The 27,499-nt window shown below is 47.3% G+C and overlaps 1 protein-coding gene across 12 annotated transcripts in view; it reads left to right on the plus strand.

Annotated features, from left to right (window-relative positions):
• Positions 1–27,499, plus strand: part of LOC125446913 (leucine-rich repeat and immunoglobulin-like domain-containing nogo receptor-interacting protein 1) — a 527,574-nt gene that overhangs the window by 368,718 nt on the left and 131,357 nt on the right. For 2 of the 12 annotated variants that reach the window (XM_059640154.1, XM_059640158.1), the window contains exon 1: positions 15,563–15,930. The exons of the other annotated variants lie outside the window; for them this stretch is intronic. The gene's annotated coding sequence lies outside the window, so the exon portion shown is untranslated. Of the gene's footprint in view, positions 1–15,562; positions 15,931–27,499 lie in introns of those variants that run through there. 12 annotated transcript variants of the gene reach the window in all.

Consider the following 27,499-nt stretch of genomic DNA (forward strand, 5'->3'; position numbering starts at 1 on the left):
TTGAACTGCTGCAGTTCATGTGCTGTGGGTTGACCCACAATGCCCTTAGGGAGGGAATTCCAGGATTCTGACCCAGGGACAGTGAGGGAATAGCGATATATTTCCATGTCAGGATGGTGAGTGGCTTAGAGGGGAGCTTGCAGGGGGTGGTGTTCCCATATATCTGCTGCCCTTGTCCTTCTGGATGGAGGTGGTTGTGTGTTTGGAAGGTGCTGCCTGAGGAACTTTGGTGACTTTCTGCGGTGCATCTTGTAGATAGTACGCACTGCTGCTACTGAGTGTCGGTGGTGGATGCTTGTGGATGTGGTGCCAATCAAGTGAAGATAAGATAAGAATGTTTGTGGAGCTTCTTCCTCCAGTGAGTTGTTCAATTGTCCGCTACCATTTGTGACTCGATGTGGCAGGACTGCAGAGCTTAGATTTGATCCGTTGGTTGTGGGATCGCTTAGCTCTATCGATCACTTGCTGCTGTTGCTGTTTGGTGTGCAAGTAGTCCTGTTTGGTGGTTTCACCACATTGACACCTCATCTTCAGGTATGCCTGGTGCTGCTCGTGGCATGCTCTCCTGCACCCCTCATTGAACCAGGCTTGATCCCCTGTCTTGATGGTAATTTTTGAGTGGGGCATATACCAAACCATGAGGTTACAGATTATGCTGGAGTATAATTCTACTGTTATCAGCCCACAGCACCTCATGGATGCCCAGTCTTGAGTTGCTAGATATGTTCAAAGCCTGTCCCATTTAGTATGATAGTGCCACACAACACAATGGAAGTTGTGAGATAACAAAGTGTGGAGCTGGATGAACACAGGCCAAGCAGCATCTTAGGAGCACAAAAGCTGATGTTTCGGGCCTCGACCCTTCATCAGAAAAGCTTGGCCGAAGTGATGACAAGAGGGTTGCAGTGGGAGAGAGATCCTCTGAGTTTGTTCCGGAGGGAGGAGGGTAACTTCTTCAGGTTAGGCATCCTGGAAGTTGTTTTCAGTGTGAAGGTGGGACTTGGTCTCCACAAGGACTGTGCGATGGTCACTCTTTCTGGTACTGTCGTGGACAGACACAATTGGATCTCGCAGATAGGTAAGGATGAGGTCAAGTATGTTTTTCCTTCTTGTTGATTCCTCCACCACCTGCCGCAGACCTTTAGGACCTGAACAGCTCAATCAGTAGTACTGCTGCCGAGCCACTCTTAGTGGTGGACACTGAAATCCCCCACCCATTGTACAACTTGTGCCCTTGCCACCCTCAGTGCTTCCTCCAAGTGTTATTCAACATGGAAGAGTACTAATTCATCAGGTCAGGAAGGATGATGTGTGGTAATCAGCAGGAGGTTTCCTTGCCCATGTTTAACCTGAAGTCATGAGACTTCATGGGGTCCGGAGTCTCTATTGAGGTCTCCCAGAGCGACTCCCTGCCGAATCTATACCACTGTGTCATCACCTCTACTGGGTCTGCACTGCTGGTGGGACTGGACATATCAAGGGGTGAGGATGATGATGTCTGGGACATTAAGGTATGATTCTGTGAATATGACTATGTCAGGCTGTTGCTTTACTAGTCTATGAGACAGCTCTCCCAACTTTGGAGCTAGCCCCCAGATATTAGTGAGGAGGACTTTGCAGGGTTGACAGGGCTGTTTCTGCCATTGCTTTTTTCTGGTGCCTGAGTCTATGCCAAGTGGCCCTATGAATTTTATTCCTTTCTGAGACGATGTAGAAATTGTTACAGGCTCAATCATTTCAGATGACAGTTAGCCACATTGCTGTGGGTCTGGAGTTACATGTAGGCCAGACCAGGTGAGGATGGCAGATTTTCTCCCCTGAAGTGCATTAGTGAGTGAAATAGGTTTTTATGATATTGGCATCATGGTCATTGTTAGATTTTTAATTCCAGATTTAGTTTTTTAATTTAAATTCCACTGCCTGCCTCAAAGAATTTTGAACAGTGTAACCAGAATTGCACCTGGAGCATTGGATTCTTAATCTAGCCACAAGCCCACGATACCATCATCACTCTGCAAATATATGACATGTGGCAGCCAACTTACACACATGGGCTCATTGTGAGGTGATCTGATTTTGTGATTAAAAACAAAGAACTGCAGAGGTTGGAAATCTGAAGCAAACACAGAAAGTGCTGGAGAAACTCTGCAGGTCTGGCAGCCTCTGTGAAGAGAGAGAGAGAAACAAAGTTAATGTTTCAAGTCCAGGGACTGTTCAACAGAACGAACTTGAGGTGACTGTAACAAGGTCAACCATATAAACATCATAGAATAGGAGTTGGGGCTGTTAATCTGATCCAATCAGGGAGCCCTGGCTTACAGATAGGAGCAGCAATGTTAGGGGTTCTGTTCACTCTGAGAGCTGGCTCTGAGGGAGCTGGATCAGTGTCAAGGACTCTCCAGATATAAATAAAGGGTGATTTAGTGATGGGATACAGGCCTCAGTGGAGTTATTTCAGTGGCAATGATAGAAAAGCACGTTCCTGAAAGAATTTACTCACAACAGTCATCTCTGATTTGGAGTAAGTATTTCTTGCATCAGACTGTTATTAGAGAAGCCTTGACTCATTCAATCCTGCCATCGAATACTGGACCCAATATATGGGACCTGTTCATTTTTCCAGGCAAATGACATTGGGCCAAATGAAAAGCAGCAAATAATTCTCCTCACAGCTTGTGGAACCGCAGCATTTTCAGTTACTAGGAACCTAACTTTCCCTGAGGCAGCAAGTACTAAAACCTTTCAATAGTTGGTGGATGTAGTTCAGGAATATTATGGCCTCAATCTTCCTCAAATTCTGAAACACTATCAGTTTTACTTGACAATTTGAGTACTTGGGGAGTCTATATTGGGATTTTTGACTAGGTTATGATGACTGGCAGAGACCTTAAGTGAAATGCTGAGACACCGTTTGGTGTGCGGATTAGTGATGTGACCATGCAAAAGTGCCTACTAGCTGAACCCCAACTGGACTTCAAACAGGCAACACAGCTGGTTTTATCATTGGAAAATGCAGCAAGTTGACCATATGAGTTGCAGTGTATTCTGACGGAAGCGGACACCCTTACCAGTCTGACAGGGCTTGGGGAACACCACTTGAGTGTTCCGTGACACAACTGAGAAAGAACAGAATCAGAAAGTGACTAAAACAATTGTAGAAAGGGGGACAAATCCTGAATGGAGAGACTGTAGGTCAGTCAACAGCAAAACCCCAAAACAAAGCCAAGCCTCCGCCAAACAGTTAAAATTTTATTCAGGATCCGGCTCAGCAAGCCATTGTAGTTGCTGCTGGTATGCAGACCCGAGACGGCAAAACAGTCTGACTGGACCTAAACTGAGCAAGAGAATTCATAGGCGGGTATCCAGGAGACTGTACACCCTAGAAAGTCCACCTGCATCTGGCTTGGAGCAGTTAAATTCCTTAGCAACATCCAAATCAGAGCCAATCAAAATAAATGCCTGGTCACATTGTCAGGGGGTTCTAATGGAGGTTGATACTGGTGCTGCCATTTCAGTGATGGCACAACCATTAATCTTCAATAAAGTTCACTGAGGTTTGTGCTAAACCTCAGCTAGGCCAAGAACCCATACTGGGGAACCTTTACAGATTAAGGGAACAACTTTGGTTTTGGTCTCTTATGGAAAGCAGCTAGTTCAGTTACCACCGAGTGTAGTAAAAGGCTCAGGCCCAAGGTTTTTGAAGTGAAATTGGCTGAGAAAGATTCACTTAGATTGGCTCAACATTTTTGATTAGAACATGGCTGCTTGAGTGAAGTCCTAATTAAATACCTGGAAGGTTTTCAGGAAGGTCTAGGAACTATCAGAGGATGCCATCTTGCATATTGACCAGGAAGCAATTCCAGATCTGGAAGGCCTGCCCAATGTCATTTGCCACATGAGCAGCAGCAGAGGCAGGAATCAATCAGAGGTCTGGAATGGACTACCTGAAAGTTTGGCAGGATCAGGTTAAACTGAGTCACTTGAAAGGACATTGTTTCTGTTTAAATAATCATCCAATGTGCAGGGTTAGGGGTAAAGGGTCGGTGTTGGAGAGCCAGTGTAGTGACTGTGGGCTGAATGGCCTCCTTCTGAACCATAACTGAATCTGTGATTCAGAGATTTACAGTTCAGGCAGCCTGAAATGTAAAGGAGTATAAATAACGAAAATCCTAGTCAAAATCAGTCAGGGAATGTTGGAATTTGCATTGGACTTACCAAAGTTATGGAAGAATATATGGAGTCATTTTTATTTGGGAAAATAGTGAAACAAATGAAGTGGCCGAAATTAGATTGGGCTTTGCCTATGCTAGGCATGTTGACAGGTAGAGCAAATGAAATCTGTGTAGCTCTCTCAGAGGAGGTTTTTATGGATTATAACATTGTAAAGGATCTTCTCAGGGCATGTAACAGTTCCTGAAGCATACAGGCAAAGTTTCAAAGTTTTAGCCTGGGCAACTTCAACCTGAATTAGAAAGGCTGAATGAAGTAAAGTTGAAGGTGAATTGGGGCATGAGGAGCAAGTAGCAAGGATGAACCTTTCGGGGAAATAATTCTCCTGGACAATATTTAAAAATTCACAGCTTTTAGGAATTGGAGCCCATGTTGAAGACCAGGTAGAAACTGTTCAATAAAAACCAAAAGAGCTGTGGATGCAGTAAATCAGAAACAAAAATACATATTTGCTGGCAAAGCTCAGCAGGTCTGGCAGCATGATAGAATCCCCACAGTGTGGAAACAGGCCCTTCGGCCCAACTCATCCACACTGACCCTTGGTACATCCTATCAAGACCCGTCCCCTATAACCCACCTAAGCTACACATCCCTGAACACCACGGGGCAATTTAGCACGGCCAACCCACCCTAACCTGCACATCTTTGGACTGTGGGAGGAAACCCACGCAGACATGGGGAGAACGTGCAAACTCCACACAGACAGTCGCCCGGCTCCCTGGTGTTGTGAGGCAGCAGTGCTAATCACTGAGCCACCGTGCCACCCTGAAGCATCCGTGGAGAGAAATCAGAGTTAATGTTTTGGATTGATTTGACCCTTCCTCAGAACTGAAATTTCTCTCCTCAAATGCTGCCAGACCTGCTGGTCTTTTCCGACAATCTGTATTTTTTTGTTTCTGGTAGCAACTGCTCATGTTAGATGGTGTGTAAAGTGCCAACAGCTAGTTAAACTGTGAAGGGATGACCTATAATCTGATTATATGAGGCAAAGAGATAATTACAAAAAATTTACAATAAGGTGTTGTTGGAGACAAACTAAACGCCTGGAATAACATGACAGCTATAAGAGTCGCGTGACGTGGGTCTAACGAAAGTGATAAGAAATTCAAAACTGTACAAAGTAATTTATGTCGAGAGATCATAACAATTTATCCGGGTGATGGTGTCGGAACAGGGCAGTGAGGAAGGTTTTACAAATACAGAACAGTGTCGGGGGGGGGTCACCTGACATTCGACATGAACCCACCATCCCAGTTGAGGCTGTCGTCATGGGTACCGAACTTGGCTATCAGCCTCTGCTTGGCAACTCTGTGTTGTTGTATATCCCAAAGTCCACCTTAGAGGACATTTACCCAAAGATCCGAGGCCAAATGTCTTTGACCACTGAAGTGTTCCCTGAGAGGGAAAGAACATTCCTGTCTGGCAATTGTTGCGGAGTATCCATTCATCCATTGTCATAATGTATGCATGGTTTCACCACTATATCGTGCCTCAGGGAGTCCTTGCCTGCAGCATATGAGATAGATAACATTGGCCAAGTCACATGTATCTGCCGTGTACGTGCTGGGTGGTGTTCCCATGTGTGATGCTAGTGTCCATATCAGAGCTTTGACATGTCTTGCAGAGGCTGCCATGGTAGGTTTGTATAGTATTGTGGTCAGCGTTGTCCTGAAGGCTGGGTAGTTTGCTGCGAACAATGGTCTGTTCAAGGTGTGGAGGTTGTTTGAAGGCAAGTAGTGGTGGCGTGGGGATGGTCTCGGCAAGATGTTCATTGTCATCAACGACATGTTGGAGGCTGTGATAAGCATGGCGTAATTTCTCCATGCCTGAGATGTACTGGATGGCAAAGGGCACTCTATCGGACATATCCCATGTCTATCTTCTGAGGAGGAGTTGCCGTTTTTCACTGTGGCATGCCAGAACTGGCGATTGCTGAGTTGAGCACCATTTTCACAACGGAAGCTGGGCATTCCCTTTACAATGGGTTTCAAGATGCCCTCAGTGTAGCCACAGAGGTTCTCACACAGGGTCCCATTGGCTGGTGTGGTGGGATGCCCAGGTGTGTTGGCTTTGTGTATCTTCGGAAGGCAGCAGACGTCTCCTAGACAAGAAGTCCATAGGGTAAGAATGCACAGGATACTCTGAAGGACTGGATCAAAAGTCTTGATCAGTCTGTTCAGTTGATGGGTGTGTTTTTTTGTCAGCCCAGCTGGTAGGTGTCTGTAGTATCAGAGATAATAGGAACTGCAGATGCTGGAGAATCCAAGATAACAAAGTGTGGAGCTGGATGAACACAGCAGGCCAAGCAGCATCTCAGGAGCACAAAAGCTGACGTTTCGGGCCTAGACCCTTCATCAGAGAGCTTTCAAAACCTCAGCTTTTGTGCTCCTGAGATGCTGCTGGACCTGCCGTGTTCATCCAGCTCCACACTTTATTATCTTGGTGTCTGTAGTATTCCTGGCTGTTCAGATGTTGGTACACTTCCTGCAGTAGTCTGTCCTATTCTGTATGACAATATCTCCTGCTTTCTCTGCTGGTTTGATGGCAATGTTGCGACTGGTGTGAGAATGTGAATGGCAATGTGCCTGGGTGACGTTTTGCACTGCCTTGTGAGCGCGGCTAATTAGCCTAACATTCACGCATCCCCTGGCAGCTTGAGCAGACATGTCGAGGTGGGGGTGGGGGTGGGGTTGGGGGGTGGCCTTCTGGAGGAGTCCAGTTCAACACCTTCTTCTTTGGTGGCTGCAGTTGTCTCATTGGGCTCGCTGCTGACATCTTGTGGTTTGTGGAAGAATTCCCGGAGCGTCACCTCAATAAATTGTTATGATCTCTCTACCTTAGTCAGAGCACAGTTTTGAATTACTCATTACTTTGGATAGACCCTCGGCATGCAAGTCTTATACAGATCATGTTATTCCAGTCACTTAGTTTGTCTCCAGCACCACCTTATTTTTAATTTGTTTGAAATTACGTCTCTGCCTCATTTAATCAAATTATAGGTCATCCATTCACTGGTTATTCAGCTGTTGACACTTCACGCACCATCTAACACACTTGGTCATCTGCAGAGACTTACTATGTGATGCTCCACTCATGCCAGGTGTTATAGTCTTTTGACCTCTCTGCCCTTGATCTCTCTGGGTCTGTGTGCTCTTCTCTCTCACTGCACCTGGCGAAGGGACGGTGCTCCGAAAGCTCATGTTTTCAAATAAACCTGTTGGACTATAACCTGGTGTCATGTGACTTTGACTGAAAACCAAAGACCCTGTGTTTCCATTGTGATCATGTGGATCACCTTCATTCAGATTGCCACCATTGTGCGGGAAGCCCAGGGGACTTAATGGAATTCGGAACAATAAATCCAATAAAATGTATTTATTTATCGGCACATGTATCTTGTTACGAAACACAGGGAAAAGTGTTGGAACTCAGGAGGAAGATTCCACAGATCGAAACGTAGCTTTAACAACAGCCAGGAGAGCCGGAGATAAACATTGCTGAGAATGTAGGAGCAGTGAATACGGTCAATAAGAGCTATGAGGAAGTTTGTTGAAAGGGAAAGACAGTATCTTTTGCTGCGGATATTATAGCTCACCCCATAACTATAGGAAAGGATGCGAAAGCCACACTTGTGCTGGTGGAAGACACGGTTTTTCCTCTATAGAGAACGATAAAAGCCAAAATGTTATCAATGAGTCAAGCAGACAGTGTATCCTGGTTTCTTTGTACAAAGTAGTCAGAGTGTGTCATGCTGCCTGATACAGTGAAATGGGAGTTGTTCAGAAATTACCTGGGCACAGAGTTGATTTATTCCTCAGTAATGAAAGTTACTGCTTTGCCTACAATCACAGGAGGTCTGTGTGAGGTTAAAGAGATGGAATGGTTACAGGAACAAGTTCCGCATATTTTTCTGTTGTATGTTATCGATTAACAAAGTCAGCTCAAGGGTCACAAAATGTGACAAGCAGATATTAGGGAGGCTGCGATTATTTTTAAGGATGGGAATGAATCAGAACTGACTGGCATGTGTTTGTTATGTGAGGCCCAGGAAGCAGGAAGTGAATTAATTCCCAACTGAGACTGTAGAAGCGAGTGATGGAGTCTGGAGAGTTTTCATACTAGAGACAGAGTTCTTATCAGGAAGTGGAGAAATTCTCACAGACCTGTGAAGGAGGAATGGGCTGTTGTGAATCAGATGGTGGTACCACTGAGATATTATAGAACATAGAGAACATAGAACACAGAACATTACAGCACAGTACAGGCCCTTCGGCCCTCCATGTTGTGCCGACCTGTCATACTGATCTCAAGCCCATCTAACCTACACTATTCCATGTACGTCCATATGCTTATCCAATGACGACTTAAATGTACCTAAAGTTGGTGAATCTACTACTGTTGCAGGCAAAGCGTTCCATTCCCTTACTACTCTCTGAGTAAAGAAACTACCTCTGACATCTGTCCTATATCTTTCACTCCTCAATTTAAAGCTATGCCCCCTCGTGCTCACCGTCACCATGCTAGGAAAAAGGCTCTCCCTATCCACCCTATCTAACCCTCTGATTATTTTATATGTTTCAATTAAGTCACCTCTCAACCTTCTCCCTAATGAAAACAGCCTCAAGTCCCTCAGCCTTTCCTCGTAAGACCTTCCCTCCATACCAGGCAACATCCCAGTAAATCTCCTCTGCACCCTTTCCAAAGCTTCCACATCCTTCTTATAATGCGGTGACCAGAACTGTACACAATACTCCAAGTGTGGCTGCACCAGAGTTTTGTACAGCTTCACCATAACCTCTTGGTTCCGGAACTCGATCCCTCTATTAATAGAAGCTAAAACACTGTATGCCTTCTTAACAGCCCTGTCAACCTGGGTGGCAACTTTCAAGGATCTGTGTACATGGACACCGAGATCTCTCTGCTCATCTACACTTCTAAGAATCTTACCATTAGCCCTGTACTTTTCCTTCAGGTTACTCCTACCAAAGTGCATCACCCTACACTTGTCTGCATTAAACTCCATTTGCCACCTCTCAGCCCAGCTCTGCAGCTTATCTATGTCTCTCTGCAACCTACAGCATCCTTCGTCACTCTCCACAACTCCACCGACCTTAGTGTCGTCTGCAAATTTACTAACCCATCCTTCTACGCTCTCATCCAGGTCATTTATAAAAATGACAAACAGCAGTGGACCCAACACCGACCCTTGCGGTACACCACTAGTAACTGGTCTCCAGGATGAACATTTCCCATCAACTACCACCCTCTGTCTTCTTTCAGCAAGCCAATTTCAGATCCAAACTGCTATATCTCCCACAATTCCATTCCTCCGCATTTTGTACAATAGCCTATTGTGGGGAACCTTATCGAACGCCTTGCTGAAATCCATGTACACCACATCAACCGGTTTACTCTCATCTACCTGTTTGGTCACCTTCTCAAAGAACTCAATAAAATTTGTGAGGCACGACCTTCCCTTCACAAAGCCGTGTTGACTATCTCTAATCAATTTATTCTTTTCTAGATGATTATAAATCCTATCCCTTATAACCTTTTCCAACACTTTACCAACAACTGAGGTAAGGCTCACTGGTCTATAATTACCAGGGTTGCCTCTACTCTCCTTCTTGAACAAGGGAACCACATTTGCCATCCTCCAGTCGTCTGGCACTATTCCTGTAGACAATGACGAGTTAAAGATCAATGCCAAAGGCTCGGCAATCTCCTCCCTGGCTTCCCAGAGGATCCTAGGATAAATCCCATCCAGCCCAGGGGACTTATCTATCTTCACCTTCTGAAGGATTTCTAATACCTCTTCCTTGTGAACCTCAATCCCACCTAGTCTAGTAGCCTGTATCTCATTATTCTCATTGACAACAGAGTCGTTTTCTAGAGTGAATACTGTTGAAAAATATTCATTTAGTGCTTCCCCTATCTCATCTGACTCTACACACAACTTCCCACTACTATCCTTGATTGGGCCTAATCTTACTTTCGTCATTCTTTTATTCCTTAAATGCCTATAGAATACCTATAGATTATGCCTGAGGAAGGAGCTGAAGTCCAGAAACCTATGTTTTCAAATAAACCTGTTGGACTATAACCTGCTGTTGTGAGATGTTTGATCTTGTCTACCCCAGTCCAACACTGTTATATCCACATCATGGGTAAGATATTATAAAGAAATTTGCAAGTACCATATTACCATCCTGTTGCAAGCCATATAGGAATATGGAAAATGGGAACATCAATAAACAGGTATTTTACCCAGGCAAGACTTCCTAAAGATGTAGTGAAATCTGTAAAACATGCTATGTCTGTCAGGCAGTAGGAAAACCTCAACATGTAATATCTAGACCAACTCTTGGACAACCATTCGCAGAATCATAAAATCCTTACAGTGTGGAAGGAGGTCATTTTGTCCATTGAATCCACACCAATCATCTGAAGAGCATCCCACTCAGACACAGCCTCTCTACCCTATCTCTGTCACCCTCCATTTCCCGTGGACAACCCACCCAGCCTGCATATCTTTGGACTGTGGGAGGAAACCGGAGCACCCGGAGAAAACTCACAAAGAGAACATGCAAAGCTTTTTGAGATTTGTCACTCGGGTTGCTAATGAGCTCAGCGTGCAAGTCAACACCCGCAGAATGTGCAAACTCCACATAGCCAGTTCCCTGAGGCTGGAATCGAACGCAGGTCTCGCACTGTGAGGCTCCACTGCTAACCACTGGGCCAACATATCACCAAGTGTTAGAAGGTTGTTTCGGACCATTATCGAAAACAAAGGCAAACAGGAGTTTATCCTCATAATTACAGATATGACAATATCCACAAGATACTCTTTCAGGACAATTACAGTGAAGGTAGTGATGGAAAATTAACTCAGTTTTTTCACTCGTTATGAACCACCAAATGAAACATATTCACATCAAGGTTCTAACTTTATGTCTAATGTTTTCCAGCACATCGGCAGCAGTTTGGGTATAAAACAATTGAAATCAAGTGCATATTATCAGCGAAGACAAAGAGCTTTGGAGATGTACCACCAGACTCTCAAAATGATAAGAGCAGATTGTCATGAATACCCAAAGGATTGGGACAAAGGATGAGATATTTTGCTACTTGCTGCCAGAGATTTCCCCAAATGATCTACTGGATTTGGTCCATTTAAATTGATTTATGGTCATGAGATAAGGAGTTTATTAAAATTTATGAAGGAAATATTTTTAAGGCAAATTGAGGAACCCTCAATGTTGGATTATGCGTCCGTGTTTCCAGACAGACTCTCAGGAGAGTGCAGTGTTGCACAGGAGTAATTAAAAACTTCACAGGCAAAGATGAAAGAATAGGCAGCTAAACAATGCTGCAACTAGAAGATTTCAAACAGGAGACAAAGTGTTAGTATTATTACCTTCGCAATGTAAATCTCTGCAAGTCAGCTTCAATGGTCCATGCATAATGGTTTGGAAGATTAGTGAACTGAACAAAAGCAAAAGGTAACGGAACAGAGGTAGAAACTATCTGGTAGATGGTCCAGATTGCAGAAAGGAGAACAGGTTATGTTACTTTCAAAACTTAAAGTGATATCATCAGAGAGAGGAAGATACGAATAAGTGTGTGAAGAATAGTGGAGGGTAACAGGGACAGGCAGAGTAAGGTGAAAAGAAAGCAGGAGAGTTCTCAGAGAGAACATCATACAATTAGCCCGAGAGTCAGGCAGCACATTCTCCTGACAAAATCAGAAATTGCTGGAAAAGCTCAGCTGGTCTGGCAGTATCAGAACTGAGGAAGGGTCACTTGACCCGAAATGCTGACTCTGATTTTTTTCTGATTTACAGCATCTGCTGTTCTTTTGGCTATTATTACTGTATTCTTGTACTTAATGGAAGCACAATATGAAGATCCGGGAATTACTTCGGAAATTCAAGGAATCTGCAGAGGTTTGTGGTACACAACGGTGTGGTCTGGTCAGCAGAACCTGAAGATAATCCTTATAAAAATGTATAAACCGTTTAAAATGGCAGTTAATACCAGTGACCTGAAGGTGAGTGTTGTCTTGTTACAGGATGATGAATCAGGAATAGAGAAACCAGTGAGGGATGTCTCTCAGAAACTAAACCGATATCAGAGAAAGCACTACAGAGTGGGAAAGGAGACAGTCGGGTTCTTACTGGTACTTCAATATTTGGAAGTCAATGTCAGTCATGGTTACAAAGAAACAATAATGTACACTGATTGTAATTCCATTTGTTGAAATGTTTAAAATTTGAAGTTGTTTCAATGGAGCTTACAGATTCAACCATTTAACAGAGAAATTGTTCACATTGTTGAAAAACATAATACAACTGCAGAAGCATTGTCCAGAATGGGATTATGTTGAAATAGTTTAAGAGTTTGGAAGGAAAGATAACAAGAAATTATACACATCCTGCATAAAGAATGGGTGAGAGTGAATGAGTGTAGTTTTCTTGTATTTTGTTTGCGCATATATCATGTTTATCCAGTGACAAAGCACATTGAAAAGTAGCATTTCATCTCTTCAAGGGTGGAAGTGTGGAAAGAATATATTGTTTTAACTTTTGGTCTATAAATTAGAAAGCAGAAGTTGGACACTGCTATCTAGCTGAGAAGTACCAGGGGGCTTTTTTTTTCTCAATGTAACTTGATCGAACAGGATTGTGTGGTATATACTTTAGCCAAACAAGCCAATATTAATTTTCAGAGCCGAGAGGTCAATACTTTAAGAGAAACAGAGTAGTACCTGGATTCCTTGAGTTAAGGAGAAACTGACTAATGACAGCCTTTGGATTGGTCCAGCTACACAATGCAGTGTAGTCAGAGTCTCACGCTCTCCAAGAATGATAACAAAAAATTTAGACACTCTAAGGAAAAATCTCTAATGTGAGAAAAGACCTAGATCCATTCAATCAGCTGCTGAGTTGAAGATTAGTCATCATTCTGAACCATTGTCTCATCATTGTTAACATTGAAAGAACAGAGAAACAAACTCCAGCCACATTTCTGGTGCTCCCTCAATATTGACCCTCCGAGGATGTGTGATTGATCCTCCAGGAGTGTAGAAGCAGTTTTCTTTAACTCAAAGATTCCTGGGGCCCTCATTCTCAAAGTGGGTAATAATTGCATGGCTCCAAAAGTCTTCAACAGCTGAAAATATGTAGTCGTGGATTTTCAAGTTGCGAAACTGTCCTTGTAGATCAGCAAAATAACAATGTCTGAATTCTGCTCCAACAATACCAGATGGGTCAATTTCCTAACCTTCCTAACAATCTGCACAAATAACCTTCTAGAAATGTCAAGGAACCAAGGATCAAATGGCAGGGTGGAAACTGAAGGTGTTCAGTATTAGTGAGAAAACACTGCTGGCGAAATGAGTGGGGTTAAAGGCTGATGATTCAGCAGAGCCTAATAATCCTCGTTCCCAGGACTCTAAAGGAAGTGGCCCTGAAATTATTTCTTACTTTGCTGATCATCTTCCAAAATCGAACAGACTGTCAAAGTCAAGGATTCCCACAGCGTGGAAACAGACCCTTCAGCTCACTCGTCCATGCTGAACTGAGCCAGGCCCATTTGCTGACATTTGGTCCATCTTTCTCTAAATCTTTCCTGTCCATGAACCTATCCAAATGTCTTTTAAATCTTGAAATTGTAACCACCTCTATCACTTCCTCTGGCAGCTCATTCCGCACACAAACCACTCTCTGTGTAAAAGGGTCTCCTCGTGTCTTTTTTAAACCTCTCTCCTGTCACCTTAACAACGTGCCCCCTACTTTTGAAATCCCCCACCCTAGGGAAAAGACACCTGCCATTCAGTTTATCTATATTCTTCATGATTTTATAAACTTCTATAAGGTCACCCCTCAGCCTCCTACGCTCCATAACTGAAACCTTCTAATTCCAGCACATCCCGGAAAATCACTTCTAACCCTCTCCAGTTTATAATGTCCTTCCTATAACAGGGTGACCAAAACTGGGCACAATACTCCAGAAGAAGTCTCACCAATTTCCTGCACAACCTCAACGTGACATCCCAACTCCCATACTCAAAGGTCTGAACGATGACACGCATCCTAAGCACCTTTTTAACCGCCCCTGTCTGCCTGTGAAATCTGTACACTGACTAATGTGGTCTCAGTCTCTCTCTCAGGTAGATAACCATTGACTGGTGTCTCTCAGTCCCTTTTCTCTCAGGGAGCTATCTGTACACTGACTGGTGTCTCTCAGTAACCCCCACCCCCCACCCCGCCTCTCTCTCAGGGAGATATCTGTACACTGACTGGTGTCTCTCAGTCCCCTCTCTCTCTCTCAGGGAGATATCTGTACACTGACTGGTGTCTCTCAGTCCCCCCTCTCTCTCTCTCAGGGAGATATCTGTACACTGACTGGTGTCTCTCAGTCCCCTCTCTCTCTCTCAGGGAGATATCTGTACACTGACTGGTGTCTCTCAGTCCCCCCTCTCTCTCTCTATCAGGGAGATATCTGTACACTGACTGGTGTCTCTCAGTCCCCTCTCTCTCTCAGGGAGATATCTGTTCACTGACTGGTGTCTCTCAGTCCCCTCTCTCTCAAGGATATGTCTGTACACTGACTGGTGTCTCTCAGTCCCCCCCCCCCCCTCTCTCTCAGGGAGATATCTGTACACTGACTGGCGTCTCTCAGTCCCCCCTCTCTCTCTCTCAGGGAGATATCTGTACACTGACTGGTGTCTCTCAGTCCCCCCCCCCTCTCTCTCAGGGAGATATCTGTACACTGACTGGCGTCTCTCAGTCCCCCCTCTCTCTCTCTCAGGGAGATATCTGTACACTGACTGGTGTCTCTCAGTCCCTACTCTCTCTCTCAGGGAGATATCTGTACACTGACTGGTGTCTCTCAGTCCCCCCTCTCTCTCTCAGGGAGATATCTGTACACTGACTGGTGTCTCTCAGTCCCCCCCCTCTCTCTCTCTCAGGGAGATATCTGTACACTGACTGGTGTCTCTCAGTGCCCCCTCTCTCTCTCAGGGAGATATTGTACACTGACTGGTGTCTCTCAGTCCCCCCCCCCTCTCTCTCAGGGAGATATCTGTTCACTGACTGGTGTCTCTCAGTCCCCCCTCTCTCTCTCTCAGGGAGATATCTGTACACTGACTGGTGTCTCTCAGTCCCTACTCTCTCTCTCCATCTCTCTCAGGGAGATACCTATACACTGCCTGGTGTCTTTCAGTTCCCCCCTCTCTGTCTCAGGGAGCAGTTGTAGGGTGGGGGGAGCACCCTCGGGCGCTGTCAGGTCTCTCAGAGATGCCTGGCTATGACAGAGTTAATAGTGGGTTCACTTCCTGTGCGTGGATTTAATTTGGTTTTGTATCGGAGTTATCTGCATCAGCCCTCCCTGATCCCGCCCTGATGAAATGTGGGATCTGAGCGGTCTGGGTGCTGGCTCTCCTCTCTCTCTCTCCCTCCCTGAGTGTGTGTCTTTCCCCCACCCCCCAAAAAACCCGTCCTCAATCAGGCCGGACCTTCCCTGCAGCTTGCTGTGTCTCCTCATTCCAGGATTGATCAGGAGCTGCTCTGTGATGCCTAGCAACCGGGAGGTAAAGCGGACAGGAGCGGAGCAGCTTCAGTGCTGTCTGTGTGCTCGGGGCTGATGCAGGTTTGCACTGGGAGAGGAGACCAGGATTGAATACCTTCCACGTCCCTGGTAAGTGCTAATGCAGTGGGGCCAGCAGCAGCAGTGTACCTCCCTGGCAGTGTGTCGGGGGGGGCGGGGGGGGTCTGTGCCCTCTCTCTCTCTCTCTCTCTCTCGCTGGGAGGGGGTACTGTGCATTCCCTCTGGGCTGGGATTCCGGGAGTGCAATTATTGTCTGAATCCAGGCTCTCTCTCAATCAGAGCTGCCTCCCGTCTCTCAAGCTGCTCCCTGGTAAATCGTTCGAAAATCCTGGGGCTGGCAGATCTGACTGAAATGAAAGCTTTAATATTCTTGTCACATATCGTTGCCTTGAATCGGTGTCTTTATGCAGTTGGGCTATTGTGTTGCGCGGCTGCAGAAAAAAAACGCAGGATTTGTAAATGTCGGACTGGCGGTGTGTATGTGAGAGAGAGAGCTGGCTAGTGGAGTAGGGTAGGGGCAGACAGAATTAATTTCACTGTCAACTGGCTCTGTGTGTGTCTGTGTGTGTATACATACCTGAGCCTGTGTGGGACTGGATATCAGTCCGTATCTGTTGGCCTGAGTCTGCGTGTATATTTATGTGCAAGTATCTGTCTGTCTAATTGTGTTTTTCTGTGAGTGAGTGTATGTGTGCACGTTTGTGTATCTATGTGTATGTGTGTATATCTCTGTGTGTGTGTGCTTGTGCATCTGTCTAACTGTGTTTCTCTGTATGTGTGTTTGTGTGTGTGTGTGTTTATGTGTAGGTGTGTGTGTGCACCCATTTGTGTATATGTGTGTGTGTCTGGCTGTGCATCTGTTTGTGTCTCACAGAGTGTATGTATATGCAAGCGTGTGCCTGAAGGGCTATGTGTGTCTGTGTATGGTTCTGATTGTATTGATCACTGTATGGTTTTGTGTGTGTGTGTGTGTGTGTGTGTGTGTGTGTGTGTGTGTGTGTGTGTGTGTGTGTGTGTGTGTGTGTGTGTGTGTGTGTGTGTGTGTGTGTGTGTGTGGTGTAGTGTAGTATCTGGCTCTATGTGGATGTGCATCCATTGATACGAACTTACAATTCTGTTCTGTGGCACTATCACCGGGCTAAATGGGACAGACTTTGCACAGGTCTAGCTACTCAAACCTGGGCATCCATGAGGCGCTGTGGGCCATCAACAGCAGCAGAATTGTACTCCAGCACAATCTGTAACCTCATGGCCCGGCATAAACCCCACTCAACCATTACCATCAAGCCAGGGGATCAACCCTGGTTAATGAAGAGTGCAGGAGGGTGTGCCAGGAGCAGCACCAGGCACACCTGAGGATGAGGTATCAAACTGGTGAAGCCACCAAACAGCGAAAGCAGCAAGTGATAGACACAGCTAAGTAATCCCATTACCAAAGGTTCAGATCTAATCTCTGCAGTCCTGCCACATCCAGTTGTGAATGGTGGTGGACAATTAAACAACTCACTGGAGGAGGAGGCTCCACAAGTATCTCTAACCTCACTGGTGGTGGAAGAGCCCAGCGCATCAGAGTAGAAGATAAGGCTGAAGCATTTGCAGCAATCTTCAGCCAGAAGAGCTGAGAGGATGATCCATCTCCTGCTCCTCTAGTGCTTTATCTAGAGATTTACACCAATACTGACTGTGCACATTGAGCTACCAGAGTGGCGCTGACTCGGGCTGGCTGGATATGTACTGTCGCTGAGGCTGACAGTTCCTGACCACAAAATAAGGCTCTTCAGCTCCCATAAATGCTCTGGGTTTACATCTGAAATTGGGTTGTTCTGAAATACTTCTCTCCAGTCTAGTGCCGAACACCAGGCTCTTCACTCATTCATTTTAAACTGGTGTCTTCTAGCTCACGGATGTCAATCATGCCATTGGTTACTTCACTGATTTGTATGAATTCCACTCTCCCACACCAAGCCTCACTGATACTGATCTTCAGCCAATTCAACTCACACAACCTGAGCTCAGGGTATGGGTCGACACAATGCATATTGCAAAGGCTTTGGGCCCTGACAACATTCCAGCAATAGTATTGAAGAGCGCGGCGCGCCCTCAGCGCTGACCCTCCGACAGCGCGGCGCGCCCTCAGCGCTGCACTAGAGGGTGTGTAGTTATTTTGTTGAGGTGTCTGGAATTGTTCTTGAATTAGTGAATTGTCTGAATGTGAGCCCAGAGCAGTAACTATTGGGTCAATACTGTATTGTCGTCATATGCAGCTTGGTTGCACTGAAACCAATCATCACACAACACTGCCCAATGCCGCACTGGACACTGGAGTTCCACTGTGGACAGAGCAGTATGGTGCCAAGCTGTGTGAGGTTGTCACCATCAGGAAATAGAAGACAGGCTCAGGTGAAGATATTAAATGGATCACAGGATAAGAAGCAGAGGGAGAATTTGAACTGAGCTGTGTTGCAGAGTTTGATCAGACATCCTTACCCTTCCACAGCTTAGCCTGTGATACTCAGCACTGATCCATATTTCATTCCGATTGGAAAACTTGTGCACTGAGCCTAGCCGGTTGATTTCTGACCAGTCTGACGTGTGCTAAATACTCTGCAGCTCGATCAGAGTGAGTTTACAATTTTGTAAAAGCAGCAGAATTGTGCTTTCAGCAGTGAGAGTGTTGGAAAGGAGATACCAGACCCGGCCACACGGCCCGAGGTACAGACTCTAACAGGAGCGCATTGAGAGACCCCCACACACCCACCCTCACCCACACACACACACGACCCACAGCCACACACACCCCCCCCCCACGACCCACAGCCACACACAACCCCCCCACGACCCACAGCCACACACACCCCCCCCCCACGACCCACAGCCACACACACCCCCCCCCACGACCCACAGCCACACACACCCCCCCCCCACGACCCACAGCCACACACACCCCCCCCCCACGACCCACAGCCACACACACCCCCCCCCCACGACCCACAGCCACACACACCCCCCCCAACGACCCACAGCCACACACACCCCCCCCAACGACCCACAGCCACACACACCCCCCCCCACGACCCACAGCCACACACACCCCCCCCCCACGACCCACAGCCACACACCCCCCCCCACGACCCACAGCCACACACACCCCCCCCCAACGACCCACAGCCACACACACCCCCCCCCACGACCCACAGCCACACACACCCCCCCCACGACCCACAGCCACACACACCCCCCCCACGACCCACAGCCACACACACCCCCCCCCACGACCCACAGCCACACACACCCCCCCCCACGACCCACAGCCACACACAACCCCACCCCACTCATCCTCAACCCCCCCAAACACCCACACGCCCACCTACACTGTCCCACACCCACAACCCCACCGACTCATCCACACCCACACTCCACTCATCCACACACCCACAACCCCACCCCCACTGCACTCATCCACACCCCACATGCCCGCCAGCAACCCCACCCCACACACCCCCACATGCCCACCTACACCCCCACCCCACTCATCCACACACCCCCACCTCACTCATCCACACCCCAACCCCCCCACCCCACTTATCCACACACCCACAACCGCATCCCCTACACACCCACCCCGACTGCACTCATCCACACCCCACAAGCCCACCAACACCTCCCCGCCCCCCTACACCACCCCACACCCACAACTCCACCCACTCATCCACACACCCACAACCCCACCCCCCACACCCCCACCACACTCATCCACACCCCACAAGCCCACCCCCAACACCCACACTCCACTCATCCACACCCCCACTCCCCCGCCCCACTCGTACACACCCCCCTCGTACACACCCCCACACCACTCACTCACGCCCCACCCACAGTGCCATGCCCCCCACCCATACCCATACCCTCCCACCCACAGGTCCCCACCCTAACTCACACCCACATGCTCTCACCCACACCCCCACCCTTACACACACCTCCACCCCACTCATCCACACCACCACACCCCCACCCCACTCATCCACACACACACACACTCCCACCCCACCCCCACTGCACTCATCTACACCCACATGTCCACTAACACCCCCACACGTCCACAAACAACCCCACACGCCCACCTACACCCCCAACCCCCCACACCCCCACGCCCACCCTCCACACCCACCACCCGTCCACACCACCACACCCCACCCTTCTTGTCCACACCCCCACGCAGCCACCCTACTCATCCACACCCTGACCCCCACCCCACTCATCCACACACCCAAAACCCCACGTCCCCACCGCACTCATCCACACCCCACGTGCCCACCAACACCCACACCCCCCACACCCCCCTACATCCCCCACCCCCCCACCGCACTCATCCACACCCCACGTGCCCACCAACACCCACAACCCCTACACCCCCCGCCCTCCCACCCCACACACCCCCACCCCACTCATCCACACCCCCACCCCACCCACCCACACCCCCACCCCACCCACCCACCCCCCCATCCCACTCATCCACACAACCCCACCCCAGTCATCCACTCCCACACACCCACACACTCAGCCAAACCCACGTCCTGTCACCCCCACACCCACACACAACGCCACACCCCTTCACCATTACCCACACCCCACCGCAGCCCCACACCCTCATCAATACCCCCTCACCCCCAACCACAGACCCACACCCTAACCCACACCCACACCCCTCAACCACAGCCCCTCACCCACACCCCCACCCTCACCCACTCTCACACCCACCCCACCCCCACACACCCATACTCCCTCTCCCACACCCACCCCCTCACCCACACCCCCACCCTCTCACGCACCACCCCATGCTCTCACCCCCACCTCCTCAATGCCTCACCCCCACCCTCATACACACTCCCTCACCCCACTCCCTAATCCCACAGCCTCATCTCTCAGTCACACACACCTCCTCCTCACTGCAGCACCCCATCGTCACCCTCCCACCCCCTTCTCACTCCCTCACCTCCACCTCCTTTCTCATTCCCACACCCCCCAACTCCCTGACCTTCTCCTCACTCCCTGAGCACCTCCCTACTCCTTGGTCCCAACCTTCTCCTCACTCCACCACCCTCACCTCATTCAAGCACCCCTCCTCCCCCCCCCTCACCCCAACCTGTACCCAACCCATTCCCAACCCCTTCCTCACTCCCTCGCCCCCCCACCATGACCCCACTCCCTCACCCTCCCCACTGCTCCCAACTCTCTCTCCCAATTCCCTCTCCCTACTCCCTCACCCTCATTGCTCCCCATTTCCTCACTCCTTCACTGCCACCTCACTCCCTCACCCCCAAGCCATCCCCTCCCACCCACTTTTTCCTCACTCCCTCACTCCTACCCCCTCCACAGTCTTTTGCCCCCACTCCATCCCCACTCCCTCACTCCTACCCTCTCCCGCCCCCCCCCACCCCCACCCTGTCCCAATCCCTTGCACCTAACCCCTCCTCACTCCCCTATCCCTATCTGTCCCAGTCCCAAATGGATCCATCCCCTGCTCACTCTGCCAACCCCATCCCATCCTCACTCCCTCACCCCCCACTGCTCCCCATTTCCTCCCTCCCTCACTACCACCTCACTCCCTCATCCTATATCCCATTCCCTCACCTCCATCAATCCCATCCCCAATCCCTCATACACACCCCTCCCCACACCCTCATCCCCCCTCCACAACCCTTCACCCCAACCCAACCCCTCCTCACTGCCTCACACTCACCTATTCCTCAGTCCTTCACTCCTACCCTCTCCGCAATTTTTCACCCCCACTCCTTCGCCCCCACCTCATCCTCAATCCCCCATCCCCACCCTGTCCCAGTCCCTTGGACCCACTCCCTCCTCACTCTGCCACCCTGACCGCCTTCTGTCTCCCTCACCCACCCACTCCCCCATCCTTCACCCTCCCTATGCCTCCATTCCATCACTGTCTCCCCCACCCCAAGCCTCCCCTGGTTAATGTTGTGTTAGGTTGTCATGGCGATGGGTTCTGGATTGACCTGTAATCCTCTGTTTGAGCTTGTTCCTGGTGATGTTTACGGTTGTTGTGGTGTTCGGTTGGAGATACCAGCTGCTGATTTTTCTGCGGCACGGGAGGTCGATCAATTGGATTCGGATTTGAAAACATGCTTGAGAACTGAAAGACATCTCCCTCTCACCTCATCACAAACGCATCAGCCCCTTAAGTGTGGCTTCAGTCCAATTCCACCCGTCCCTGGGTAATTTCACGCTGTTTTGGTGTTTGAAGTTGGCCATTGCTTTCCTGCTTTCCCTGTTGTGCCAGTGTGAACAGATACTGTCACTATGCATTTGAATCCCGAGACTCAGGGAGATCCCAGCTGACAAGGAGAAAACATCGAGAGAGAATTACATTCAGCTTTGGCAGGTGAAGGGACTTGTCAGGAGTAAGTGAGAGTACCTTTCAGATCATCACTAGCCCCAGTGAGAAGGGAGGCTTTTCTTTCAGCATCCACACTGAGTTTATGTTCTTTACAAACTGGTCAAGGTGAAGACAAAGTCAAGGAGAATCTTCAGACCTAGATTCCTAAGTAACTTGGTTTATTACAGGTTCACACTGAGCTGCTGTACGTGGTTCTGATCTGTAGTTTGTTTCGTCCTTACATATTGTATCATTTTCATCTTCTCAAAGCTGTCTCTCATTCTGGCCTGGCTTGGTGCAATGGTGTACGTTCTAACTTGCCCAATCTGTGTTGATTGAATCATTGATGACGTGTCTATTCAATGAGAAAATACAGTGTGAACCTTCACCGAATGTACGCAGCACCATTCACATTCACTGAGAACAAAGATAAGAAATAAATAATAACTTGAGGGAATCCAACTTTCCTTTCCAACCCTCACCATGCCCTCCGCCGGGGCCCCACCCCCCTCACCATGCCTTCCGCCAGGTCCCCATGCCCTCTGCCAGGGCCCCACTCCAGCGTATCTAACCCTTGCCGTGCCCTACGCTGGTTATTTGTACTCAGTGATGTACAACACTGTGACATCATTGTAACATTTCTCCAGGGTCCTGAAGCCCTTACACAACAGCTAGCTGCCATTCACCCCTCCTATACTCTTGGATATTCCTGTCTCTAATTGTTAACATTCCCTGCTGAACTACAACTCCTTCCATTTCACTGTTCATTCTTCACTCTGCTGCCTTCCTCACTCTCCATCCTCATGTGTCTCCATCTTCCATTCACATTGGTCCTTCGCTTGCTAACCCTCTCTCACTCTCCCATCACTATCACTCTTCTCATTCACTCTTCCTCATTCTCCTTATTTCTGTCTTGATCCCTCTCCTTCTGTCCTTCCGGTTACTATTTCCTGATACCACACAGTGCGATCCAAAGTGCCCACTGCTGGATTGGCAGTTTTCTCTGTCACTGAGCTGGTAATCCAGGATCTCAGGCAAATGTTCTGGCAATGTAGGTTCAAGTCACACCATGACACGGAGTGAAATTCTAATTCAATAAATGTGCCTTCTCCCAGAGAATAGCCTTCTCCATTTGTGCAATAAAGACTCACTCTCTCTCCGTCTCTGTCACAGGAAGAATGTGTTTCAGGGAAATCTGGATAAGCCTGAGAGGGAGAGGGGTAGAATATCAAGTTGGAAGGGTGAGAGGTATTCTGCAGCTAATTTCTCCTGAGTATCTCCGTTAACTGTGTCAGTAATTACAGACTTATCACAGCACAGACAGGAAGCCATTCTACCCTTGCTAGTGCTAGCAGTCCTGATGAACACCTCACTAGTGTCACTCCATCTTCTCCCTGTAATGCTGCACTTTCTTCCTTCTTAAATAAATACCTTAATGTCTCAATTGAAGCTGCCTGCACCAACAGCTCCAGAAGTGCTCCAGACAGTCACTGTGTGAAAAAGACCTTCCTCACATCATTTCTGCTGCTCTTACTCATTACTGTCGATCTGTGCTCTCAAGATCTTGATTCTTTCGCCTGTGGAAACAGTTTCTCTGTAATTCTTCTGTTCACACCCTTCAGGATCTTGAAAAATTCCATGAGATCTCATCTCAGCCTTCTCTCCTGCAAGAAAAACAGTCCCAAACTTTCTCAATTTGTTCCCAGAACAGGAGTTTCTGATCTTAGAACATTCTCGTAACCTCTTCTGCACTTGTGTTCACATCCTTTTTAAAATGCAGTGCCCAGAGCTGGTTGAACTCATCTCTTGTGTAACTGCAACTCCTCACCCCAAAGGATTGTGAGTCTGTGGAATTCAGAGTGTAGTGGATGTTGGGACACTGAGTAAATTTAAGGATAAGCTATGGATTGAAAAGTTATGGAGATTGGGTAGGAAGTGGGGTTGAGCCAGAGACAAGTATTAAATGGTGGAGCAGGCATGAGGGGCTGACTCCTGTCCTATTACCTGTGTACAGCTTCTTCCCCACAGCTATCAGAATTAACGCATCACTCGTGTGAAAGTTGATCTTTCTCTGCACCTTCTCTGTAGCTGAGACATTATATTCGGCATTTTGATCTACAACTGTAATGTACTTATGTAAAGTGTGATTTATCTGGCTAGCATGCAAAACAATATTTTTCACTGTATCTCGGTACATGCGACAGTAATAAATCAAATCAACAGCAAATCAAACACAGAACAGAGCTAGAAAAAATCCTAACACACACAGCAAAGCAAAATTTCAACGTGTTCCTCAATATCATCACTTTACAGTGATTCAAATCCAGAGAAATTATAACTCCAGACAGCTGGGATCAAGGGAATCCCTTGAGGAGTATAAGAGCATTAGAAGTACACTCCAGATGGAAATTAGGAGGGCAAAAAGGGCACATGAGATAGCTTTGGCAAATACGGTTAAAGATGAGGTTGTAGACTTGTTTGCTGAGTCAGTGGGTTTGGTTGTAAATGTTTCGTCACCCTGCTGTTAACATCGTTAGATGCACTGACCATGTTACCTAGCAGGGTGACAAAACATTTATAACCAAACCCACTGGCTCCAAACCCACACTACAAATCTTCTCAAAAACTTTAAAGGGTTAAGAAGCTTCCAAAGAGATTCTATGAATACATTAAGGGCAAAAAAGGTAACTGAGGAGAAAATAGTCCCTTAAGTATCAGCAAGGCCACCTATGTGTGGAACTGCAGGAGATGGGACAGATATCAAACGAGTATTTTGCATCAGCGTTTACTGTGGAGAAGGATATGGAAGATACAGAATGGGGTGAAATAAACAGTGACATCTTGAAAAGTGTCCATATTACAGCGGAGGAGATGTTGGACATCTTAAAATGTATGAAGGTAGATAAATCCCTGGGAGGTGATCAGGTATATCATCAACAGCCACAGGTGAGGTGCCGGAAGACTGGAGATTGGCTAATGTGGTGCTACTATTTAAGAAAGGTGGTAAGGAAAAGCCAGGGAATTATAGACCAGTGAGTCTGACATCGGTGGTGGGCAAGTTGTTGGGGGAAATCCTGAGGAACAGGATTTACATGCATTTGGAAAGGCAAGGATTGATTAGGGATAGGGAATGTGGCTTTGTGCGCGGGGAGTCATGTCTCACTAACCTGACGGAGTTTTTTGAAGAAGTGACAAGGAGGGTTGATGGGGGCAGAGCAGTGGACATGGTCTATGTGGACTTCAGAAAGGCATTCGACAGGGTTTCTTATGGTAGGCTGGCTAGCCAGGTTAGATCACATGGAATACAGGGAGAAGTAAGCATTTGGATACAGAACTGGCTCAAGGGTAGGAGACAGAGGGTGCTGATGAAGGACTGCTTTTCAGACTGGGAGCTTGTGACCAGCAGTGTGCCACAGGAATCAATGCTGGGTCCAATGCTTATCATCATTTATATAAAATGATTTGGATGACAACATAGGAGATAACGTTAGTAAGTTTGCAGATGACACTAAAAATGGAGGTGTAGTGGACAGCGAAGAAGGTTACCTTACAGTACAACATGGTCTCGATCAGATGGGCCAATGGGCCGAGGAGTGGCAGATGGAGTTTAATTTAGATAAATGTGAGGTGCTGCATTTTGGAACGGCCAATGAGGGCAGGACTTATTCACTTAATGGTAAGGTCCTGGGGAGTGAGGCTGGACAAAGAGACCTGGAGTGCAGGTTCATATTTCCTTGAAAGCAGAGTCACAGGTAGACAGGATAAGGAAGAAGGTGTTTGGTATGCTTGCCTTTATTGGTCAGTGCATTGAGTGTAGGCGTTGGGAGGGTCATGTTTCTGCTGTACAGGATTTTGGTTAGGCCACTTCTAGAATACTGCGTACAATTCCAGTCTCCCTGCTATTGGAAAGATATCGTTAAACTTGAAAGGTGCATAAAATATTTACAAGGGTTACCGGGGTTGGAGGGTTCGAGCTACAGGGAGAGGCTGAATAGGCTGGGGCTATTTTCCCTGGAGCGTCAGAGGCTGAGGAGTGACCTTCTAGTTTCATTAAATCATGGATCCGGTGAATTGTCAAGATCTTTTCTCCAGGATAGGAGAGTCCAAAACTGGGGAGCGTAGGGTTTAAAGTGAGAGGGAAAAGATTTAAAAGGGACCTAAGGGGCAACAAGGGCATCTGGATGGGTATATAAAAAGCAATGGTTTAGTCTGAAATGGGCCAAATGCTGGTGAATGGGACTGGATTTATTTAGGCTCTCTGTTCGGCATGGATAAGCGGACCAAAGGGTCTCTTTCCATGCTGTACCACGACTCTATGACTATGTCTCTATGGCAGATCTGTAAGTTTAACATGACTGATTCTCTACAATTTCTGTCCTGAGAACTGTGGAGTCTCTTTTCATGAATACACTGACAGGGCTGACAGCTTAGACTTTCTCAGCTTCTAATAACCTGAACATTTCTAACCAAATATTCCCGGCCTGCAAGTTACACAAACCATTTTATTTGTTCTGGGGTAACTTATCCTTTTAACTCTTCAGATAAAAAAGCTTCTAAGATAGACTATACTCTGCTCCCGACCTTAGTTAGGTTTCCAAAATTAAAAAAATATTGTGGATTCTGAAAATCTGAAACAAGAACAGAAAGTTCTGGATAAATTCAGGTCTGACAGCATGAAGTATCTGAAGAAGGGCCTCTGCACCCAGAACGTTAACCCGGTTTCACTCTCCGCAGATGCTGCCAGAGGTGTTGAGTTTCTCCAGGATTTTCTGTTCTTGGTCCTAATTAGAGCTCATCTGAATTCCCCTAAAAATCTTCAATTGCTGGATTTTATAAACCAAAAAACAAACCCAAGTATTCTAAACAGCAGACAAGGAAATGACCTTCAATATTTGCTCCACCTACCACAAATCACCCCAGTATAATCAATTTTTCAATAATATTTCAGGTGTTGCCTGCTTTATGACACAGTTATATCACTATTTCGGAAGAACTGTCCGACCTAGCTTTGCTTTAAAAATAGCCTTTTACAAAATTAACTGTACCCATAAACTACTATTTTGAAATCTAAACTCTAAAAATGATAGCAGTATACTAATCATGCACCTTTCATTTGCTGGCCACCAAAAATTGCTTGTGAACTGAATGGTTGGCTGGACCATTTCAGAGGACAGCCAACAGTCAACCCCATTGGTAGGGAGTCACACTCAGGATAAGTACAGCAGACTTGCCTCTTCCTTCACTTAAGGACATGAGTGAACC

This window comes from Stegostoma tigrinum, chromosome 36 (assembly GCF_030684315.1).
Source record: "Stegostoma tigrinum isolate sSteTig4 chromosome 36, sSteTig4.hap1, whole genome shotgun sequence".
Classification (NCBI taxonomy): Eukaryota; Metazoa; Chordata; class Chondrichthyes; order Orectolobiformes; family Stegostomatidae; genus Stegostoma; species Stegostoma tigrinum.